The sequence below is a fragment of the Pocillopora verrucosa genome, chromosome 8, assembly GCF_036669915.1.
Source record: "Pocillopora verrucosa isolate sample1 chromosome 8, ASM3666991v2, whole genome shotgun sequence".
NCBI lineage: Eukaryota > Metazoa > Cnidaria > Anthozoa > Scleractinia > Pocilloporidae > Pocillopora > Pocillopora verrucosa.
In genome coordinates, this window is record NC_089319.1 from 6606588 (window position 1) to 6628152 (window position 21565).

A 21565-nucleotide genomic window follows, 5' to 3' on the forward strand; every position below is an offset into this window, starting at 1 on the left:
GTCGTGCACTGTGAAACTGCAGCAAATGTGAGTGCCAGCCTGCGAAAACAAAATTATTTTTTAGTCATTTTCGAGTTGGGAGGTATAACAAAACACTTTTGAAAATTAAAATCAAAGTTACTGGCCCCACGGGAAACAGTGAGAATTGCTTTACCTTGACCCGCAGTGGAAACAAAACTCATTGTTTCCTTTGGAATCAGTTAGTCGCTTAATTTATCAACATTGCCAGGTGTCTGTATTAGAACTGTCTGTAAGCGAAAGTAAACACCATAAGTAGGGTAGCTAGAGTGCAAAAGGTGAGGAAATAATTAGAGCATCGAAAAAAATATATATTTCTTAGCATATTGGCTTCGGTTATTAGATTTAACTAACACGGGTGCAAAACAGGAACACACAAAAACATGTATAGTACAACAGATATACCGACACACTGTGACTCATAAATGTACGAGTTAGAACATGAGAAGGAATTTTGTCAGTTTCATCTCTGAAGAAAACTTTTAACCTTGAAATTACATCCTGTAGCTCTTTTTCATTGGGCGAATTTAGCTTTTCTGGTGGGAAAAAGTTGTTTGTATCCTGAATGCGACTAATTGATACTCATAAAAAACCGGGTACAGAAGAAAAGAAATCCGGATAACCAAAAAAATCCGAATAATCTAGGTTTGCTTCCATTAAAGTTAAATGCCCCCATGCTTTACTCAATGTAAAGAAACGCTAACCCCAAGTCGTGATCAGTACTTCGTGCAAAGTTGACTGATGCATAATTTATGTATCGGTTCTCGAGCTATTTCTATTTATTTCTTTTAATTATTGTCTCAAGCTTCATTAAAATTGTATGAAAAGTTGATCTTAGAGTTTTTCAATAGAAAAATACGAGAAAAGTGGAAGGAAACTGAAGGTAAGAATATACTGGTTTCAAGGAGTAACCAAGTCATTCAATTTGGAGAAATTGGTTAAGTTAAACTTCAAAAGAAGATTGCTCTTCAACTTTGACAACAACTTAAATTTTGAATAGTCAGCCGCTTCGCGAAATACGTTTGAGTGAGAAGTATATATACAAAAGACCTTGACTACCGCATAAACGTGAGAAGAAAAGTCGAGGAAAAGTAAGAAAAGGAAGGTGGGTGTGAGTGAGAAACTCGATGTATTTACTTACTATCGGGTGAGTAACTTGTGCAAGCCAGCGGACAAGTTTTAGTCCTTAGCAGGAAAGATAGTTTTATATAACTTGGTAGTTTAAAAAGCCCTCGCATTCTATCGCCAAGTCAGACGGCAAAATTGTAATTAACAAAACCCTAAGGTCACAAAAATATTTGTTGCATCAAAAAAGGGAAAAAGGCGACATTTGTCATCTGTTTTTCTTTCTTTCTTAAATTACAGGATGAGAGGGCATCTAGTTGGTTTCCATTTCTGTCGCGTTCTTTTGAGTGGTGTTGCTTTGTATCTTGTGGCTTTCAGTTCGTCTGCTCGCACTGACTTGAGCAGGGACGAGGTTTTCGAGAGAACTGAAGGTAACATGTGAATGTTTTATACCTCCCGATATAGAGATTTTTTTTCCCGACGGGATGTGAATATTTCAAGTGTCATGGGCGAAAAGTCGGATCGGATGACACATTTTGGCTGTGTCATGATAAACTTTACATTCCCTCCCCCCCCCCCCGCCCCCAATAAGGCTCTGGAATAATCTTACGATCCTCCTCATTGACAGACAATTTTCTATACTTCCCCTTTTATACTCTGCCACAACAGATCCCCCCCATTAAAAAAAATATGAGATTGCCTCAAAATCGGGTAAAAACAGCAGAAACTTGCTACGCTCAACTCTCATAACTCCTAGGGCTACTTCATACTTACCTTTGTGCACTATCAAGAATCAAGATGACCTCTTAAGATAAGGTAAACTACAACACACAAACTGTATCATGAAAGTATCCAAAGTAAACTGTGTGATGATAAAATAAAACACGATTGTGTTGTTTTCAAGGATTTGAGCTAATTGGTCATATCACCAAGACATTATACACTGACGAAATAAACTGTGGATTCGCATGCCTTCAAGATGAAAAATGCCAATCTTACAACAGCAAATCCCATGCTAATGATGCAAAGAAGGAATGTCAACTGAGTAACCAAACCGAAAAATCAAGTCCGGAAAACCTGAGGCGTAACCCACGTTCTACTTATTATGGAAGAGGTACTGTTGAGTAAAGTGCTTAAAATTATGGAAAAGCTAGTGGAGGTGGGAGGGGGGGGTATGAAGGGTCGGAGTATTTTGGTTGTCACAATAAAGTTTTCCTGATCCTTCCATAACGTTCCGAATTATTCTATCGATCTTCCTCATTGGCCGCCAATTTTCTTTAGTCCCACCTTTAAACTCTGTTAGCGACGACTGATCCCCCCTCCGTTTCCTTTGAAAACCATGAGATACCCCCTCCCACCCCTCCCACCCCCTCTTTCCAAGCGAAAAGTGGTGACCTATTTCTAACTTCTGGTCAGCGTATGTATAACATGGCATGTATAACCTTTCCTGAGAGAATATGAAGTTTAAAATCTCTTGCTTTTCCTTATAATGATAGGTTTTCCATTTTCTTAGTTTGAATTGAAAGATGCTATGGATCCTACAAAGATTTCCAAAATCATGAGCTATCTAATAATTACGCGAAAGGAATTACTTGTGGAATAAGACCTCTGTGGCGTGTTTTGTTTCTTATTTTGATCCTCTCCTCGTTCCAAATGATTATTCTTCACTTTTCCTATGCAGATAAAAGAGGTTGGGATTCTGCTCATCCGGCCTTCTCTTGTAAAGAAATTCTGGACTCTGGACACTCTAAAGGAGACGGGAAGTATTGGATCGACCCAGAGAAGAGTGGAAATCCTTTGAAGGTCTATTGTGACATGTCAAGATATGGTGGTAAGAGAATGGATTTTTTTTTGAGACACGAGGACTTCAACCGGAGTATGTTTGACTTGGTGCAGTTGTTATTGGAACATTCTGGTCTTGGCTATTCGTATTATGTTTTTAATCAAAACAATGATTTGTTATCACCAGACGGCCGATTTGAGCACTAATAGGACAGTGTACGTGTCATGCTTGTAAGTGGACAATGTAATGGGACAGTTAAGGAGACAGTTAACACGTGCGCTGTTGTCTCGCATTTCGCCGAGTTAACTGTTGTTTTTTTGTTTTTATGAAAACGTATATCTAGTTTTATGAAAACTGATGTCTAGTTTTGATTTCTCAAATTTTAACACAGTTTTGATTAATTGGTAACAGGACTTCTGGTCGTCCAATTCTATCTCTAATGATACTCGTGATTAACAATTCGGTCTCCCGCTTTGCGGTCCTACGATTTTGTTAATCACTCGTATGATTTCAGACCGAATTGGACTCCGCTCGGTTCTGTTACCACTATTAATATGTCCAAAGTTCTATTTACATAGATGTCACCAGATCATTGAGGCTTGTTTTATTTTAGGAGGTTGGCTTCTGGTGTCAAATGTTGAGTTCGGCAGCCCCTCTTCTAAGGTGTCAGTTGAGACATCATACCGTGGGATAGGTAAGTCACACATGGTTCTGCAGAAAAGTGCCATGAACGAGCTCAGAAGACACTTGTCCTTCACTCAGCTGAGACTCCACTGCCACAAGAAACAGGGACGCACATTCCACGTGGTCACCACTTCCAACAGCTCAGGTGAAGCTGTGGTCCAGTACTTCAGCGGTCAGACAGATGAGCAACCGGATGCCTGTGGTTCGTTTGTGAGTTTGAAGTGGGATGACAATTCCAAGTTAGCTGACATTTGCAAAGATTGGGGACTAGTAAGTGGAGAGTACTTTGTTGGAAAGTGGGGACATGGTGAAGATCAAAACAGGCTATACTGGTATCCCGCATTCAAAGTACATGCGTATCACCTAAGGGTCCACTTGAATAACGTTGGTGACCTCAACGTGATGCAATGCGATGATGTTGCCTCTCAGACCGTTAACACAATCGGCGATTTCTGGAGAGTATTTGTTCGTTAGTTGCGTTTAACTCAGACCTGTCTGTACACCAAGCAACCCTGGACTGTGCGAATAACAGTAACAAACGAATAAAGCAAAATAAAGACAAATGCACCGTTACCTTCATCAAGTTATAAGAATTTTTTTTGTTTCCATTTCGGGGCAAGGGAAAGCAATCCTCACTGTTTCCGGTGGGGCCAGTTTGAACATATTTTCTCATACATCCCAACTCGAATATGAATGCCAAAAATTACTTTTGGTACGTAGGCAGGCACCCACATTTGCTGCGGTTTCACGGTGAACGACCTTAGCACGCGAGAGTCGAAAGTTGAAGTTGTTGTTTTTTCGGGGGCTTAGGGAATTTTGTTCACCCTAGAAAGTTAGTGTATTTTGATTCACGGCGCGTGACATATTCAACCATCCAATCAAAAAACGTATTTGAGTTGAGATGTACATAACTATTAAATTTTCACAACTGCTTCCTTCTAAAGAAAGGTTGAACTAGTGAACACGTCAGTGTCAAGTTCAGGAATTCTAAACATGATTGGCTAGTTGATCGGATCGCGAGCGTCGCGCGTGAATACTAAAAATTCCAGAGCAAGAGAAAAGAACACTTTGCAGTTCGTAAACAATTCACGACTGACTCGAGAAAATTTCAACGACCTGTTTGATATGGTGGGAAGCTATTGAGAAAAACTATGCTTCGCACAAGAAGTCGAGGCTAGCTAGCTGCATGGGAAACCTCCTAGACAATAAAAAAGTAATCATACAGATATTGACCTTCAACCCCTCAGGGATTGGGGGGAGGATTTTTTTCCACTTTTTAGACATGACACGAGTTTTTATACTGTAGCCAATCACTATCGAAGAAATTTTAATTTTTAATGATTGAGAGGTTTATATCAAACACAATAACCGGGCATTATATATATATACTTTTTTTTATTGTGTTCAGAGCTTCACACAAGTTAAGAACGATACTATGCTTTTAGTACCCATAAGCTCCTTTTCCTCCAGGTTTTCTGTCGACTCAAATCTCGATATCAGCAACGTCATGTGCCTCTTGGAAGAAAACGTTGTCGTCGTGGCGGACCGGAGAAGGTTACATAAGAGCTCTTTTCATACCGCATGCAGTTTACAATTAGGAGGCTAGAATAGTCGTCATTCCATACAGAGGGGGTTCTCCTATCACATCGAAGGTCTCTGTGTCAGAAGGTCCACTAAAACTCATACGAGCGACAATCTCGCTAAGAGGTCGAGACTGGACATTGCTTATTTAAAGATCAGTGGTATCTATGTTCTCTCAGTGATGCAATGCCGATGCCTCGCGTGCAGATTTGCTCGATTGTTCATGACAAAATACTGTAAACGAATAATAGCTATAACTCATGTTTGTTGTATTTAGCTAGTTGTCGAGAGAGGATTTGTCCGTTAATTTTTCTAGTTTTTAATTTAATCCTTACTGGCCTTACGCCTAGCCATGGTAAGAATTCTCAATTTTACTACCTCGATAAAATAAATGACAAAAATACAGATAAAATGCATCATTTTACACGACAGCGCACTCACAGTCTAGACACTCAGAACCATAGCTAGGAAACGTAATAAAGCGATTCATTGTTTTAAGACGGCGAAACTACAGCTAGAAGGCCTCTAAAAACTATAAAAACTATAGGGTTGTGACGTAGGACCCCACATAGACTGTTCCATTTCAAGCTTGACTTGTCCATTTCACTTTTGTATTTTTGGCGGTTACGGCGAAAACCAACTGCTGTAACACTAAACCATTTCGGTTTCTACTAAACTTATTGTCGTCACGCTAAACCATTTCACTTTACGGTGAGTAGATTGATGCGATAATGAGCCATTGCGGCCTACTATCAACCATTTGCCGATAGCTTGAGCCATTTTACACTACTCTGAACTGTTTGTGTCAAGTCACTGAACCAAAGTACAGTTAGCTGAACCGTTTGTCATTTCGACACTGAGTTGAGTAACTTTTGCAAGCCAGCGGACAAGTTTTAATCCTTAGCAGGGAAGGTTCCTTTATATGAGCTGGTAGTTTAAAAAGCCCTCCGTATTCTTTCGCCAAGTCAGACAAAGTGTAATTAACAAAACCCTAAATTCACAATCAGAACTATTTGTTACATCGATAAAGGGAAAGCGCGACATTTGTCATCTGTTTTTCTTTCTTTCTCAAATTACAGGATGAGAGGGCATCTAGTTAGTTTCAAGTTCTGTCCCGTTCTGTTGAGTGGTGTTGCTGTATTTCTTGTGGGTTTTAGTTCGTCTTTGCACACTGAGGTGTTGACTCGCCAAATCAATATAGTATAACTTGCTGACGTCGAACGATTTTGGCTGTGTAACGATAAACTTTACATGATTCCCCCTCCCCTCAATAAGGCTCTGTAACAATCTTACAATCCCCCTCTTTGGCAGTCAATTTTCTACACCTTCGGTTTCTCTTTATACTCTGTTAGCCAAAACAAATCCTCCTAAAAATCTCTACGCGCAACTCATAACTCCTAGGGCTTCTTCATATGATAGGTAATTTAGTGTTAACAACTGGGTTGAAAACGTAAATTAGCCACCGTAAAGAGTAAAAAAGCTGACGTTTCGAGCGTTAGCCCTTCGTCAGAGCGATTGACGAAGGGCTAACGCTCGAAACGTCAGCTTTTTTACTCTTTTCGGTGGCTAATTTACGTTTTCAACCCAGTTGTTAACACTAAATTACCTGCTATACTCTCCCACCGACGCAGCACCACAGTTTCTTTAGAAACTTACCCCTTCTTCATATGATGACCTTTTAAGACAGGGTAAACAACTACACACAAACCGTATTATGAAAACATCAAAAGTAAATTGTATAATAAGAAAATGAAACACGATTATGTTGTTTTTCCAGGATTTGAGCTAATTGGTCATATCACCAAGACATTATACGCTGACGAAATGACCTGTGGATTGAGATACCTTCAAGATGAAAAATGCCAATCTTACAACAGCAAATCCGATGCTAATGATGCAAAGAAGGAATGTCAACTGAGTAATCAAACCAAAAAATCAAGTCCGGAAAACTTGAGGCGTAACCCACGTTCTACTTATTATGGAAGAAGTACCGTTAATTAAGGTGCTTAACCTTAGGAACAAGTCATATTTTTATCACCTGGGCAGAGGGGGAGAAGAGGGGGAGGGAAAAGTCGAAGCATTTTGGTTGTCACAATAAATCGAGTCAGCCAATTTTCTTTAGTCCCACCTTTAAACTCCGTCAGCGACGACTGATCCCCTCTCTGTTCCCATTGAAACCCCCCCCCCCCCCCCGCAAGACCCTCCTACCCCTCCCACCCCCTTTTTCCTAGCGAAAAATGGTGACGTGTTCCTTACTTCTACTAAGCGCTTTTCAGAGAATATAAAGTTTATATTTCTGCTCATCCGGCCTTCTCCTGTAAGGAAATTCTGGACTCTGGACACTCCAAAGGAGACGGGGAGTATTGGATCGACCCCGAGAAGAGTGGAAACCCTTTGAGGGTCTATTGTGACATGTCAAGATATGGTAATAAGAGAATAAGTTTTTTTCTAGAGACAGAAGGACTTTAACCGCAGTATGTTTGACTTGGAGCACTTTCTATTGGAACATTCTGGTCTTGGCTATTCGTGCTTTCTCTACAAAGATCCTTATTACGTTTTTCAATCGAAACTGTAACAAAATTCTCCAACGCGATTGGTTATCACCAGCCGGCCGATTTGAGCACAACAAGACAGTATACGCGTCATACTTGTAATTGGACAGTGTAATAGGGCAGTCAAATGGACCTTTAACACGTCATGCCTGTATGAGGAGACAGAACGCGTCATGTGCACGCGCTGTTGTCTCACATTTCGCTGAGTAAACTGTTGTTTTTGGTTAACAATGAAGAGCTTGTTTGATTTATGATCATTTCCTTCATTCTCATGACTTTAATGTGTGATTCAAGGGTGATATTGTAAGGAGAAACTAGATGCTAATCACTCTTTGGGGTCAGAGTTAAAATTTGCTTTAACTTAAAAAAAAAAAGTGATGTGATTTGGGGAAGTAAAGACCCGTAATCAGGAAAGATAATAGGAGTAAGATGGCTTTTTATGAAATGGATCTTTCTTTATTCTAGACTCTCTTATATTGCTGCTTTTATGTTCTTTAACCCTTTAACTCCCATGAGTGACCAAGACAGAATTTCTCTTTACACTATCAATACAATATTAACCAGATAAGTGGTGAGAATAAAGAAAAATTTCAATTTGGGGATAATTAGTTGATCCAACAATAAATTCTTTAAACTTAAGTTATAAGAATTGTATGGTTAACAATAAGTAGAATTACAAATTTGATCTGGGAGTTAAAGGGTTAACTGTGTCAAGCTTAAGTTTGTGCTGAAAGCTGCAATTAACTCGAAGATTTCTTTCATTTTTTTAGGTGCCGGTGGTACACAGCGACTTCCAAGAGCTGTTGGGAAGTCTCTGGCTATGGAAATGGTACTCACAGGAGATCCTATTTCAGCAGAAGATGCACAGAAATCAGGTCCATGTTCCTTTCAACTTAGCTCCTAATTTTGACCAGTTGTTCATCATTACCTCTTTACCTTACAAAATCGATCAACATGCAACTTCTCCCTGTAATATTCATACATCAACCAGCAAACGGGTAATGAGAATATTTAAACTTATCAGTTCAAAGTTGTTATTTTGATCTAACATCAAAAAAAGGAAATGTGTAGCAGCTAGAGGGGAGAATTAACAATCAGATCTTGGGGGTTAAAGGGTCAAGGAGGAAGGTACTTAGCATCGCAAGTCTTCCCGGTGGCACAAGGAAATTCTCACACAAATTATTCAGAAATGTGTACAGTACTTCCACATCATCAAGGACTGCAACGGAGACACACTGTTTTATGCTAAGTCAGTGCTCTGCTAAACACTTGTATAAACCTGGAAAATTTGAGTCAAGGCGTAGATTTTTTCCCTATGTTTGTTAGCATTTCCACAAACGAACTTAACCGGTCACTTCCGAAGATGTCCGCACACCTCCGAAGACGTTTTTCAGAGTTTTTCAGTACTCTCCTCTCTTACTAATAGCTCTCGGCAAAAGTTATTCGCGCCAACCTTTCTCTTCGTTTAGATTCAAGTACATTTGCTCTGTATACTTTTTCAAAGAGTCGCAGTTAAGGCCGCGTTGTCAGTTAGGTTTAAGGGTTAATAAAAGTATGAACTTGGGGCATGCTCTCCTGTGATAAAACTGCATAAACTTCTGAGAATTATTGGCGTCGGCTTTGTCAAGTGGGACATTGCGCACTCATTCTCGAGATTTTTCTTCACTTAGATCTAAATTCAAATTACAGACTTAAAAATTTTCATTTTTTCTTAAGCCTGGTTAGTAAGTCTTCCCCGCAGAAGAGCTGAAACTATCAAGACAGCTGTAAAAATATCACGGCAAAAAAACTAGCGTTCACCGTACGGAAGACTTAAATTGAATTCACGGAAAACGCGGCATTTTTCAAACGTTTACTCATGTTTTGCCGTACGGAAAATGCAACGTTTTCTGTGCGTTTTCGCATCGGTGAATCCCAGTATTCGTTCCATTATACGATAGTTTTCCTTCGCGGTAAATGTAGGTAAACAAATCATTTTCCGGCATTAGTCGCTCGGTTAACGCACTGCAAACAGCTTGTTTTCCTTTTATTCATTGGCATTTTCCAAGTGTACAACAACGCATTCACCGGAGTCAGGAACACACAAAAACATGTATGGTACAACAGATATACCAACACACTGTGAGTCATAAATGTACAAGTTAGAACGTGAGAAGGAATCCTGTCATTTTAATCACTGAAGAAAACTTTTAACCTTAAAATTTCATCTTGTAGTTCTTTCAGTTTTCACTAGGCGAATTTAGCTTTGTTTGGTGGGAAAAAGTTACTATGTATCCTGAATGCTACTGATTCATACTCATAAAAAACTGGGTACAGGAGAAAAGAAATCCGGATAATAAAAACAATCCGAGTAATCTAGGTTTGTTTCTAGTTAAATTCCCCCACGCTTTACTCGAATGTAAAGAAACGCTAACCAAGTCTTGATCAGTACTTCGTGCAAAGTTGACTGATGCATGATTTATCTATGGGTTCTTAAGCTGTTTCTATTTATTTATTTTAATCATTGTCTCAAGGTTCATTAAAATTGTATGAAAAGTTGACAAAAGAGTTTCTCATTAGAAAAATACGAGAGGAGTGGAAGGAAACTGAAGGTAAGAATATACTGGTTTCAAGACGATTACTCTCTAACTTTGACAACAACATAAATCTTGAATAGTCAGCCGCTTCAATAAATACGTTTGAGTGAGAATTATACATACAAAAGACCTTTACTACCGCATAAACGTGAGAAGAAAAGTCGAGGAAAAGTAAGAAACAGAAGGTAAGTTTGATTGAGAAACTGGATGTATTTACTTACTATAGGGTGAGTAACTTGTGCAAGCCAGCGGACAAGTTTTCATTCTTCGCCGAGATGATTCCTTTATATGACTTGGTTGTTTAAAAAGCCCTCGCATTCTTTCGCCGACTCAGACAAAGTGTAATGGACAGAACCCTTAACTCATAAAACTATTTGCTGCGTCTAAGAAGCTTAAGGCAAAAGGACGAAATCCGTCATCTGCTTTTCTTTCTTTCTCAAATTACAGGATGAGAGGGCTTCTAGTTGGTTTCCATTACTGTCCCGTTCTGTTGGGTGATGTTGCTTTGTTTCTTATGGCTTTCAGTTCGTCTTTGCACACTGACTTGAGCAGGGACGAGGTTTTCGAGAGAGATAAAGAAAACACGTGAATGTTTTATATCTCCCTACATGGTGCCAAGTGCCATGGGCGAAAACTCGGATCGGATGACATAGATTTTGGCTGTATCATGATAAACTTAACATGATCCCTCCTCCCCCCCATAAGGCTCTGTAACAATCTTACGATCCTCCTCATTGGCAATCAATTTTCTATACCTCCTTCCTTATACTGTGTTGGCCACAGTATCCAAAGTAAACTGCATGATGATAAAATGAAACACGACTGTGTTGTTATTTTAGGATTTGATGTAACTGGTCATATCACCGAGGCATTATGCGCTGACCAAATAAGCTGTGGATTGAGATGCCATCAAGATGAGAAATGAAAATTTTACAACAGCCAATCTGATGCTAGTGATACAAAGAAGGAATGTCAACTGAGGAACCAAACCAAAAAATCAAGTCCGGAAAACCTGAGGCGTAACCCCACGTTCTACTTATTATGGAAGAGGTACTGTTGAGTAAGGTGCTTAACATTATGGAAAACTTAGTGGAGTTGGGGGTAAGGGGGGTGGAGTATTTTGGTTGTCACAATAACATTTACTTGATCCCTCCATAACGTTTTGAATTATTCTACTAATCTTCCTCACTGGCAGTCAATTTTCTTTACTCCCACCTTTAAACTCTGTTAGCGACAACTGATCTCCTCTCTGTTGCCTTGAAAACCATGAGATCCCCCCCCCCCCCTTCGAAGTACCTCCTACCCCCTCTTTCGTGAACTATTTCTTACTTCTGGTCAGCGCTTTTCAGAACTCTCTCAAGTCACGTGTAGATCCATGTATAACCTTTCCCGAGAGAAAATGAAGATTAAAATGTCTTCCCTTTCCTTATAATGATAAGTTTTCCATTTTCTTAGTTTGAATTAAAGGATGCTATGAATCCTACAAAGATTTCCAAAATCAGGAGCTATCTAATAATTACGCGAAAGGAACTACTTATGGAATAAGACCTCTGTGGCGTGTTTTTTTTCTTAGTTTGATCCTCTCCTCGTTCCAAATGATTATTCTTCTCTTTTCCGATGCAGATAAACGAGGTTTAGATCCTGCTCATCCGGCCTTCTCATGTAAGAAAATTCTGGGCTCTGGACACTCCAAAGGAGACGGGGAGTATTGGATCGACCTTGAGAAGAGTGGAAACCCTTTGAGGGTCTATTGTGACATGGAAAGATAGGGTGGTAAGAAAATGAATTTTTTTTTGAAACGAGAACTTTAACCGGAGTGTATTTGACTTGGAGCAGTTGTTATTGGAACGTTCTGGTCTTGGCTAATAGTATTATGTTTTTAATCAAAACTATAACAAAAGTCACAAACGTGACTGGTTATCATCAGCCGGCCGATTTGAGCACTAATAGGAGAGTGCACGCGTCATACTTGTAATCGGACAGCGTAATAGGACCGTACGTCATGTGTGTGCTGTTGTCTCGCATTTCGCCGAGTTAACTGTTGTTTTTTTGTTTTTATGAAAACGTATGTCTAGTTTTATGAAAACTGATGTCTAGTTTCTTTCTCAAATTTTAACACAGTTTTGATTAATTGGTAACAGGACTTCTTGTCGTCCAATTCTGTCTCTAATGATACTCGTGATTAACAAATTGGACTCCCACTTTGGGATCCTACGATTTTGTTAATCACTCGTATGATTTCAGACCGAATTGGACTCCACTCGGTCCTGTTACCATTATTACTGTGTCCAAAATTCTATTTACATGGATGTCACCAGATCATTTAGGTTTGTTTTATTTTAGGAGGTTAGCTCCTGGTGTCAAATGTTGAGTGCAGAAGTCCCTCTCTTAAGGTGTCAGTTGAGACATCATACCGTGGAATAGGTAAGTCACATATGGTTCTGCAGAAAAGTGCCATGAAAGAGCTCAGAAGACACTTGTCCTTCACTCAGCTGAGATTCCACTGCCGTAAGAAACAGGGACGCACATTCCACGTGGTCACAGCTTTCAACAGCTCAGGTGAAGCTGTGGTCCAGTACTTCAGCGGTCGGACAGATGAGCAACCGGACGCCTGTGTTTCGTTTGTGAGATTGACATTGGATGACAATTCCAAGTTAGCTAGCATTTGCAAAGATTGGCGACTAGCAAATGGAAAGTACTATGTTGGAAAGTGGGGACATGGCGGAGATCAAAAGAGGTTATAGAGCTTCCCTGCCTTCCGACAATTTAAGTATCACCGTAGGGTCTACTTGAATAGCGACAACGACATGGAATGTGTTGATGTCGCCTCTCAGAGTGTAAACTCGGTCGGCGATTTCTGGAAAGTCTTTGTTCGTTAGTTGCGTTTAACTCAGAGCCGTCTGTACACCAAGCAACCCTTGACTGTGAGAATAACTTCTTCAAACGAATAGACTGAAAACAGAGACGAACACAAGAAATGCACCGTTACCCTCAGCTGTGGATTGTAAAGCCGTTTTAGCGCACAAATATCTAATTAGGTCACATGTCTGACGCTCGCTTCTTCCTTGTGGTAGGCTTACCGACAGTGCTCCACTGTTTTTATCATGTAGTTCCAGTTTTACATACACCGGATCCTAAAGGAGTCAATGAGATAAACACGGTTTTCTATGTAGTAGTTTATGTTGCTTTATGTATTTCCAAGAACAATTAAGGTTCGAAGAGATAGACTTTCCCTTTTGTTTGGTCACGGAATATGTAAATATAATGATTTCCGCGTGAATATAAATAAATATTAGGGCAAGGTGTTTTTTTAAATCTGACAATTTGTTATTTCATCCATTTCAAAGTCAAATCGTTCAAGTTTTTGAGAGCACGAGGAACTTTGTCTGAAGTATAAAGGGGGTAAGTTTTGAGAGAAACAGTGGTGTTGTGTCGGTGGGGAAGTATGACAAAATAATTTGGTTTTATCAACTGAATTGTTAACGTAAATTGTAAATCAGAAAGACGTTATTTACAGATCAATACAGGTGAGAATTTGACGATTTAACTGACGGATCAATTTTTCTATCAATCTCATTCCGTAAGGGGATGCATTCAGATTAGTTTTAGAATTCTTTTGTTTCCGAAGGCCTGTAAGGATTAAATCTAAATCTAGAAAAATGATCCAACAATCCTCTCTCGAGAATTAACTCATAGAACAAACATGACCTCTAGTTACTACTTGTTTTACAGTATTTTTTGTCATGAACAATCGAGCAAATCTGCTGGCGATCGAGGCATCGGCATTGCATCACTGAGAGAACATAGATCCCACTGGTCTTCAAACAAGCAATGGCCAGTCCCAACCTCCTAGCGAGATTTTCGCTCGTGTGAGTTCAGTGGACTTTCTGATACAGAAACCTTCGATATGATAGGAGAACCCCCTCGTATAGAATGACGACTATTTTAGCCTTCTAATTGTAAACATGCATGCGGTATGAAAAGAGCCCCTACATAGCCTACTCCGGTCCGCCACAACGGAAACGTTTTCTTCCAAGGGGCACATAACGTTGCTAATATCGGGATTTCGGTTGACTGAAACTTGAAGGAAAAGTAGCTTATGGGTGCTAAAAGCATAATATAATTCTTGACTTGAGAGAGCTCTGAACGCGACATTTATGCAATGCCCAACTTAAATAAGTCTTTTGATTGAAGGGCTGAACATGTTGCGAGTCGTGAATCAAAATACACTTACTTTCTCGGATAAACAAACTTCACTGAGCCCCCGGGGAAACAACGACTTGACTTTCGACTCTCAGGTGATGCAATGCCCAACTTAAATACGTCTTTTGATTGGAGGGCTGAACATGTCGCGAGTCGTGAATCAAAATAAACTTACTTTCTAGGATAAACAAAATTCACTTGGCCCCTGGGGAAACAACGACTTGACTTTCGACTCTCACATGATAAGGTCGTTCACCGTGAAACCGCAGCAAATGTGTGTGCCAGCCTGCCTATAAAAATTATTTTTTGCAGTCATTTTCGAGTTGGGATGTATGAGAAACACTTTAAAAAAAAAAAATTAAAGTGACGAGCACCACAGGAAACAGTGAGGACTCCTCTACCTTGCCCTGCCATGGCAACAAAACTCACGGTATCCCTTGGAGTCGGTCATTAGTCACTTACTTTACCAACTTTGCCAGGTGTCTACATTATAATTGTCTGGAAGCGAAAGTAAACACTATTAGTAGGGTAGCTAGAGGGCAAAGGATGAGAAAATAATTAGTGCATCAGAAGAAACAAATGTTTCTTAGCATATTGGCTTCCGTTGCCAATTTTAACGTGCACGAGTCAAAAATAGGAACGCAGAAATACATGTATGGTACAGCAGATATATCTACAAATTGTGACTCATGAATGTACGAGTTAGAAGGTGAGAAGGAAATCTGTCACTTTTCATCTCTCTCTGTTGAAATTACATCCTGTAGTTCATTTTTATAAGGCGAATTTCGCTTTGTTTGGTGGGAAAAAGTTGTCATCGATCCCGAATGCGACCAATCGATACTCATAGAAATCCTTGTGCAAGAGAAAAGTGGTTTGGAAAAAAAAGAAAAATCCGAATGATCGAGGTTGTTTCTATTAATGTTAAACGCTCCCACGCTTTACTCGAATGTAAAGAAATGTTAATCAGAAATCTTAGTCGTGATCTGTACTTCGTTCAAAGCTGACTATTGCTTGATTTACGAAAGGGGTTCTCAAGCTGTTTCTTTTTATTTTTTTTTTAATTATTGTCTCAAGTTTCATTAAAATTGTATGAAAAGCTAATAAAAGATTTTTTCAATAGAAAAATACGAGAGGAGTGGAAAGAAACTGAAGGTCAGAATATACTGGTTTCAAGGAGGAACCAAGTCATTCAATTTGGAAAAAATTGGTTAATTTAAACTTAAAAGAAGATTGCTTTCCAACTTTGATAACAACATAATAAAAACAATCCGAGTAATCTAGGTTTGTTTCTAGTTAAATGCCCTCACGCTTTACTCAAATGTAAAGAAACGCTAACCCCAAGCCGTGATCAGTACTTCGTGCAAAGTTGACTGATGCATAATTTATGTATGGGTTCTTTAGCTGTTTCTATTTATTTCTTTTAATCATTGTCTCAAGGTTCATTAAAATTGTATGAAAAGTTGATAAAAGAGTTTTTCGAGACAAAAATACGAGAGGAGTGGAAGGAAACTGAAGGTAAGAATATACTGGTTTCAAGACGATTGCTCTCTAACTTTGATAACAACATAAATCTTGAATAGTCAGCCACTTGGATAAATACGTTTGAGTGAGAAGTATATATACAAAAGACCTTTACTACCGCATAAACGTGAAAGAAAAGTCGAGTCGTGATCAGTACTTCGTGCAAAACTGACCAATGCATAATTTATGTAAGGGTTCTCAAGCTGTTCCTATTCATTTCTATAATTTTCATGGTTACCCAAGGTTCATTAAAATTGTATGAAAAGTTTATAAAAGAGTTTTTCAATGCAAAAATACGAGAGGAGTGAAAGAAACTGAAGGTAAGAATAGATTGGTTTCAAGGAGTAACCAAGTCATTCAATTTGGAGAAAATTGGTTAATTTAAACTTCAGAAGAAGATTGCTCTCTGACTTTGACAACAACATAAATCTTGAATAGTCAGCCGCTTCGATAAATATGTTTGAGTGAGAAGTATATATACAAAAGACCTTTACTACCGCATAAACGTGAGAAGAAAAGTCGAGGAAAAGTAAGAAAAGGAAGGTGAGTGTGAGTGAGAAACTCAATGTATTTGCTTACTATCGGGTGAGTAACTTGTGCAAGCCAGCGGACAAGAATTAATCCTCAGCAGGGAAGATTCCTTTATATGACTTGGTAGTTTAAAAAGCGCTCGTATTCTTTCGCTGAGTCAGACAAAGTGTAATTAGCAAAATCCTAAATTCACAATCAAAACTATTTGTTGCATCTAAGAAGGGAGAAGGGCAACATTTGTCATCTGTTTTTCTTTCTTTCTCAAATTACAGGATGAGAGGGCTTCTAGTTGGTTTCCGTTTCTGTCCCGTTCTGTTGAGTGGTGTTGCTTTGTTTCTTGTGGCTTTCAGTTCGTCTTTGCACACTGACTTGAGGAGGGACGAGGTTTTCGAGCGAATTGAAGGTAACACGTGAATGTGTTATACCTCCTAACACAGTGATATTTTGTTCCGATGGGATGTGAGTGTTTCAAGTGCCATGGGCGAAAACTGGGATCGGATGACACAGATTTTGATTCCCCCCTCCCAAATAAGGCTCCGTGACATTCTTACAATCCCCCTTATTGGTAGTAAGTCTCCATTCTTCCCCTTTTATACTCTGTTGCCACAGTAGTTCGCCCTGGAAAAAAATATGACACCGCCCCAAAATTGGGTAAAAACAACAGGAACTTTCTACGTGCAACTCTCATAACTTTCAGGGCTTCTTCATATTCACCTTTGAACGATATCAAGAGTCAAGATGACCTCTTAAGATAGGGTAATTAACTACACATAAACTGTATAATGAAAGTATCCAAAATAAACTGAGTGATCTGAACATGAAACACGATTGTGTTGTTTTTCAAGGATTTGAGCTAATAGGTCACATCACCAAGACATTATATGCTGATGAAATAAGCTGTGGATTGAGTTGCCTTCGAGATGAAAACTGCCGATCTTACAACAGCAAATCCGATGCTAGTGATTTAAAGAAGGAATGTCAACTGAGTAATCAAACCAAAAATTCAAGTCCGGAAAACCTGAGGTGTAACCCACGTTCTACTTATTATGGAAGAGGTACTGTTGAGTAAGGTGCTTAACATTATGGAAAAGTTAGAGGAGGTGGGAGGGTATGATGGGTCGGAGTATTTTGGTTGTCACAATAAAGTTTTCCTGATCCTTCCATAACGTTCCGAATTATTCTATCGATCTTCCTCATTGGCCGCCAATTTTCTTTAGTCCCACCTTTAAACTCTGTTAGCGACCACTGATCCCCTCTCCATTCCCTTTGAAAACAATGATATCCCCCCTAAGACTCTGCCACCCCTCCCACCCCCTCTTTACAAGTCAAAAATGGTGACCTATTTCTTACTTCTGATTAGCGCTTTTCAGAGCTCTCTCGTGTCACGTGTACATCCATGTATAACCTTTCCCGAGAGAATATGAAGTTTAAAATCTCTTGCTTTTCCTTATAATGATAGGTTTTCCATTTTCTTAGTTTAAATTTAAATTTCCAAAATCAAGAGCTATCTAATAATTACACGAAAGGAACTACTGATGGAATAAGACCTCTGTGACGTGTTTTGTTTCTTAGTTTGATCCTCTCCTCGTTCCAAATGATTATACTTCTCTTTTCCTATGCAGATAAACGAGGTTGGGATTCTGCTCACCCGGCTTTCTCCTGTAAAGAAATTCTGGACTCTGGACATTCCAAAGGAGACGGGGAGTATTGGATCGACCCCGAGAAGAGTGGAAACCCTTTGAAGGTCTATTGTGACATGTCAAGATCTGGTGGTAAGAGAATGAATTGTTTTTTGAGACACGAGAACTTCAACAGGAGTATATCTGACTTGGTAGAGTTGTTATTGGAACGTTATGGTCTTGGCTATTCTTGCTTTCTCTACCAAGATCCTTATTATGTTTTGAATGAAAACTACAGCAGAGTTCTCGAAAGTGATTGGTTATCATCAGCCGGCCGATTTGAACACTTATAGGACAGTTAACGCGTCATGCCTCTGTGAGTGGACAGAACGCGTCATGTGCGCGCTGTTGTCTCGCATTTCGCCGAGTAAACTGTTGTTTTTCGTTTTTATGAAAACGTATAACCGATGTCTAGTTTCTTTCTCAAATTTTGTCATAGTATTGACTAATTGGTAACAGGTCTTCTTGTCGTCCAATTCTGTCTATAACGATACGAGTGACTAACAAATCGGACCCCCGCTTTGCGGTCGTACGATTCTGTAAATCACTCGTAGGATTACAGACCCAATTGGACTCCACTCGCTCCTGTTACCATTTAATATGTCCAAAATTCTAGTTACATGGATGTCACCAGATCATTTAGGTTTGTTTTATTTTAGGTTTGTTTTATTTTAGGAGGTTGGCTTCTGGTGTCAAAGGTTGAGTTCGGAAGTCCCTCTCCTAAGGTGTCAATTGAGACATCATACCGTGGAATAGGTAAGTCACACATGGTTCTGCAGAAGAGTGCCATGAAAGAGCTCAAAAGATACTTGTCCTTCACTCAGCTGAGATTCCACTGCCACAAGAAACAGGGACGCACATTCCACGTGGTCACAGCTTCCAACAGCTCAGGCGAAGCTGTGGTCCAGTACTTCAGCGGTCAGACAGATGAGCAACCGGACGCCTGTGGTTCGTTTGTGAGAGTGACGTTGGATGACAATTCCAAGTTAGCTGGCATTTGCAAAGATTGGGGTAAACTAAAAAGTGGAAAGGGCCGGGTTGGAAAGTGGGGACATGGTGAAGATCAAGAGAGGCTATACTGGTATCCCGTCTTGATAAAAAACAGTCGTCAACTTAGGGTCCAACTGCATGACGTTGGCGACCTCAGAAAAATGGAATGTGATGATGACTCCCGTAACACTAACGACACAAACGGCGATTTCTGGAGAGTCTTTGTTCGTTAGTTGTGTCTATCTGTACACCAAGCAACCCTTGACTGTGCGAATAACAGTAACAAACCAATAAAGCAAAATAAAGACAAATGCACCGTTACACTCATTAGGTTATAAGATTGTTTTTGTTTCCATTTCGGGGTAAGGGAAAGCAATCCTCACTGTTTCCCGTTGGGCCATTTATTTTAATTTTTATTTTTGAAAATATTTTCTCATACATCCCAAACCGAATATGACAGCAAAAATCACTTTTTGTACGTAGGCTGGCACACACTTTTGCCGCGGTTTCACGGCGAACAACCTTATCGCGCGAGAGTCGAAAGTTAAAGTTGTTGTCTCCTCAGGGGCTTAGAGAATTTTGTTCACCCTAGAAAGTTAGTGTATTTTGATTCACGGCGCGTGACATATTCAACCGTCCAATCAAAAAACCTATTTGAGTTGAGAGATACATAACGATTAAATTTTCACAACTGCTTAAATAAAAGGTTTAACTAGTGACCATGTCAACCTCAACGTTAAGTTGAAGGACTCTAAACATGATTGGCTAGTTGATCGGATCGCGAGAGTCGCACGTGAATACTAAAAATTCCAGAGGAAGGGGAAAGAATACTTTGCAGTTCGAAAAAAAATCACTACTGACACAAGAAAATTTCCAAGACCTGTTTGATATGGTGGGAAGCCTTTGAGAAAAACCATGCTTAGCACAAGAGGTCGAGGGTAGCTGGGAAATCTCCCGGACAATAAAAAAGTAATCATACAGATTTTGACCTTCAACCCCTCGGGGACTGGGGAAGGATTTTTTCCACTTTTTAGACATGACACATGTTTGTTGTGTTTAACTAATTGTCGAGAGAGGATTGTCCGCTCATTTTTCTTGTTTTTAAGTTAATCCTTACCGGCTTTACGCCTAATCATGGGAAGAATTCTCCATTTGACTACCTCAAGATAAAAAAAGAATCTGAAATAAAAGGAAAGACAAAAATTCAGATAAAATGCATCATTTTACGCGACAGCACACTTACAGTCTAGACATTCAGAACTATCGCTTGGAAACGTGATTAAGTGATTCATTGCTTTAAACCGGCCAAACTGCAACTAGAGGGCGCTTAAAAACTATAAAAACTATAGGATTGTGACGTAAGACCCCACATAGACTAGACACTAAACCATTTCGGTTTCGGTTTGTACTAAACCTTTTGTCGTCACGCTAAACCATTTCACTTTCCTTTGAGTAGGCTGATGCGTTACTAAGCCATTACAGCCTACTATCAACCATTTGCCGATAGCTTTAGCTATTTCACACTACTCTCGGTTGTGTCAAGTCACTGAACCAAAGTACAGCTAGCTGAACCGTTTATCATTTCGACACTGAGTTGAGTAACTTTTGCAAGCCAGCGGACAAGTTTTAATCCTTAGCAGGGAAGGTTCCTTTATATGAGCTGGTAGTTTAAAAAGCCCTCCGTATTCTTTCGCCGAGTCAGACAAAGTGTAATTAAAACCCTAAATTCGCAGTCAAAACTATTTGTTGCATCAAAAAAGGGAAAGCGCGACATTTGTCATCTGTTTTTCTTTCTTTCTCAAATTACAGGATGAGAGGGCTTCTAGTTAGTTTCCATTTCTGTCCCAATCTGTTGAGTGGTGTTGCTGCATTTCTTGTGGCTTTCAGTTCGTCGGCCCGCACTGACTTGAGCAGGGACGAGGTTTTCGAGAGAATTGAAGGTAACACGTGAATGTGTTATGCCTCTGTTATAACACCGTGATATTTTTTTTCCGACGGGATATGAACGCGTCAATTGCCATGAGCGAAAACTCACCAAATCAATATAATATAACTTACTATAACGATAAACTTTACATGATCCCTCCCCACATAAGGCTCTGTAACAATCTTACGATCCCCCTCTTTGGCAGTCAATTTTCTACACTTCCGGTCTCTCTTTATACTCTGTTGGCCACAACAAATCCTCCTAAAAAAAACATGGGATTGCCCCAAAATCGGGTAAAAACAACGGGAACTGTCTACGCACAACTCTCATAACTCTTAGGGCTTCTTCATATTCACCTGTGCACGATATCAAGAATCAAGATGACTTCTTAAGACAGGGTGAACAACTACACACATACTGTATTATGAAAGTATCCAAAGTAAACTGTATGATAA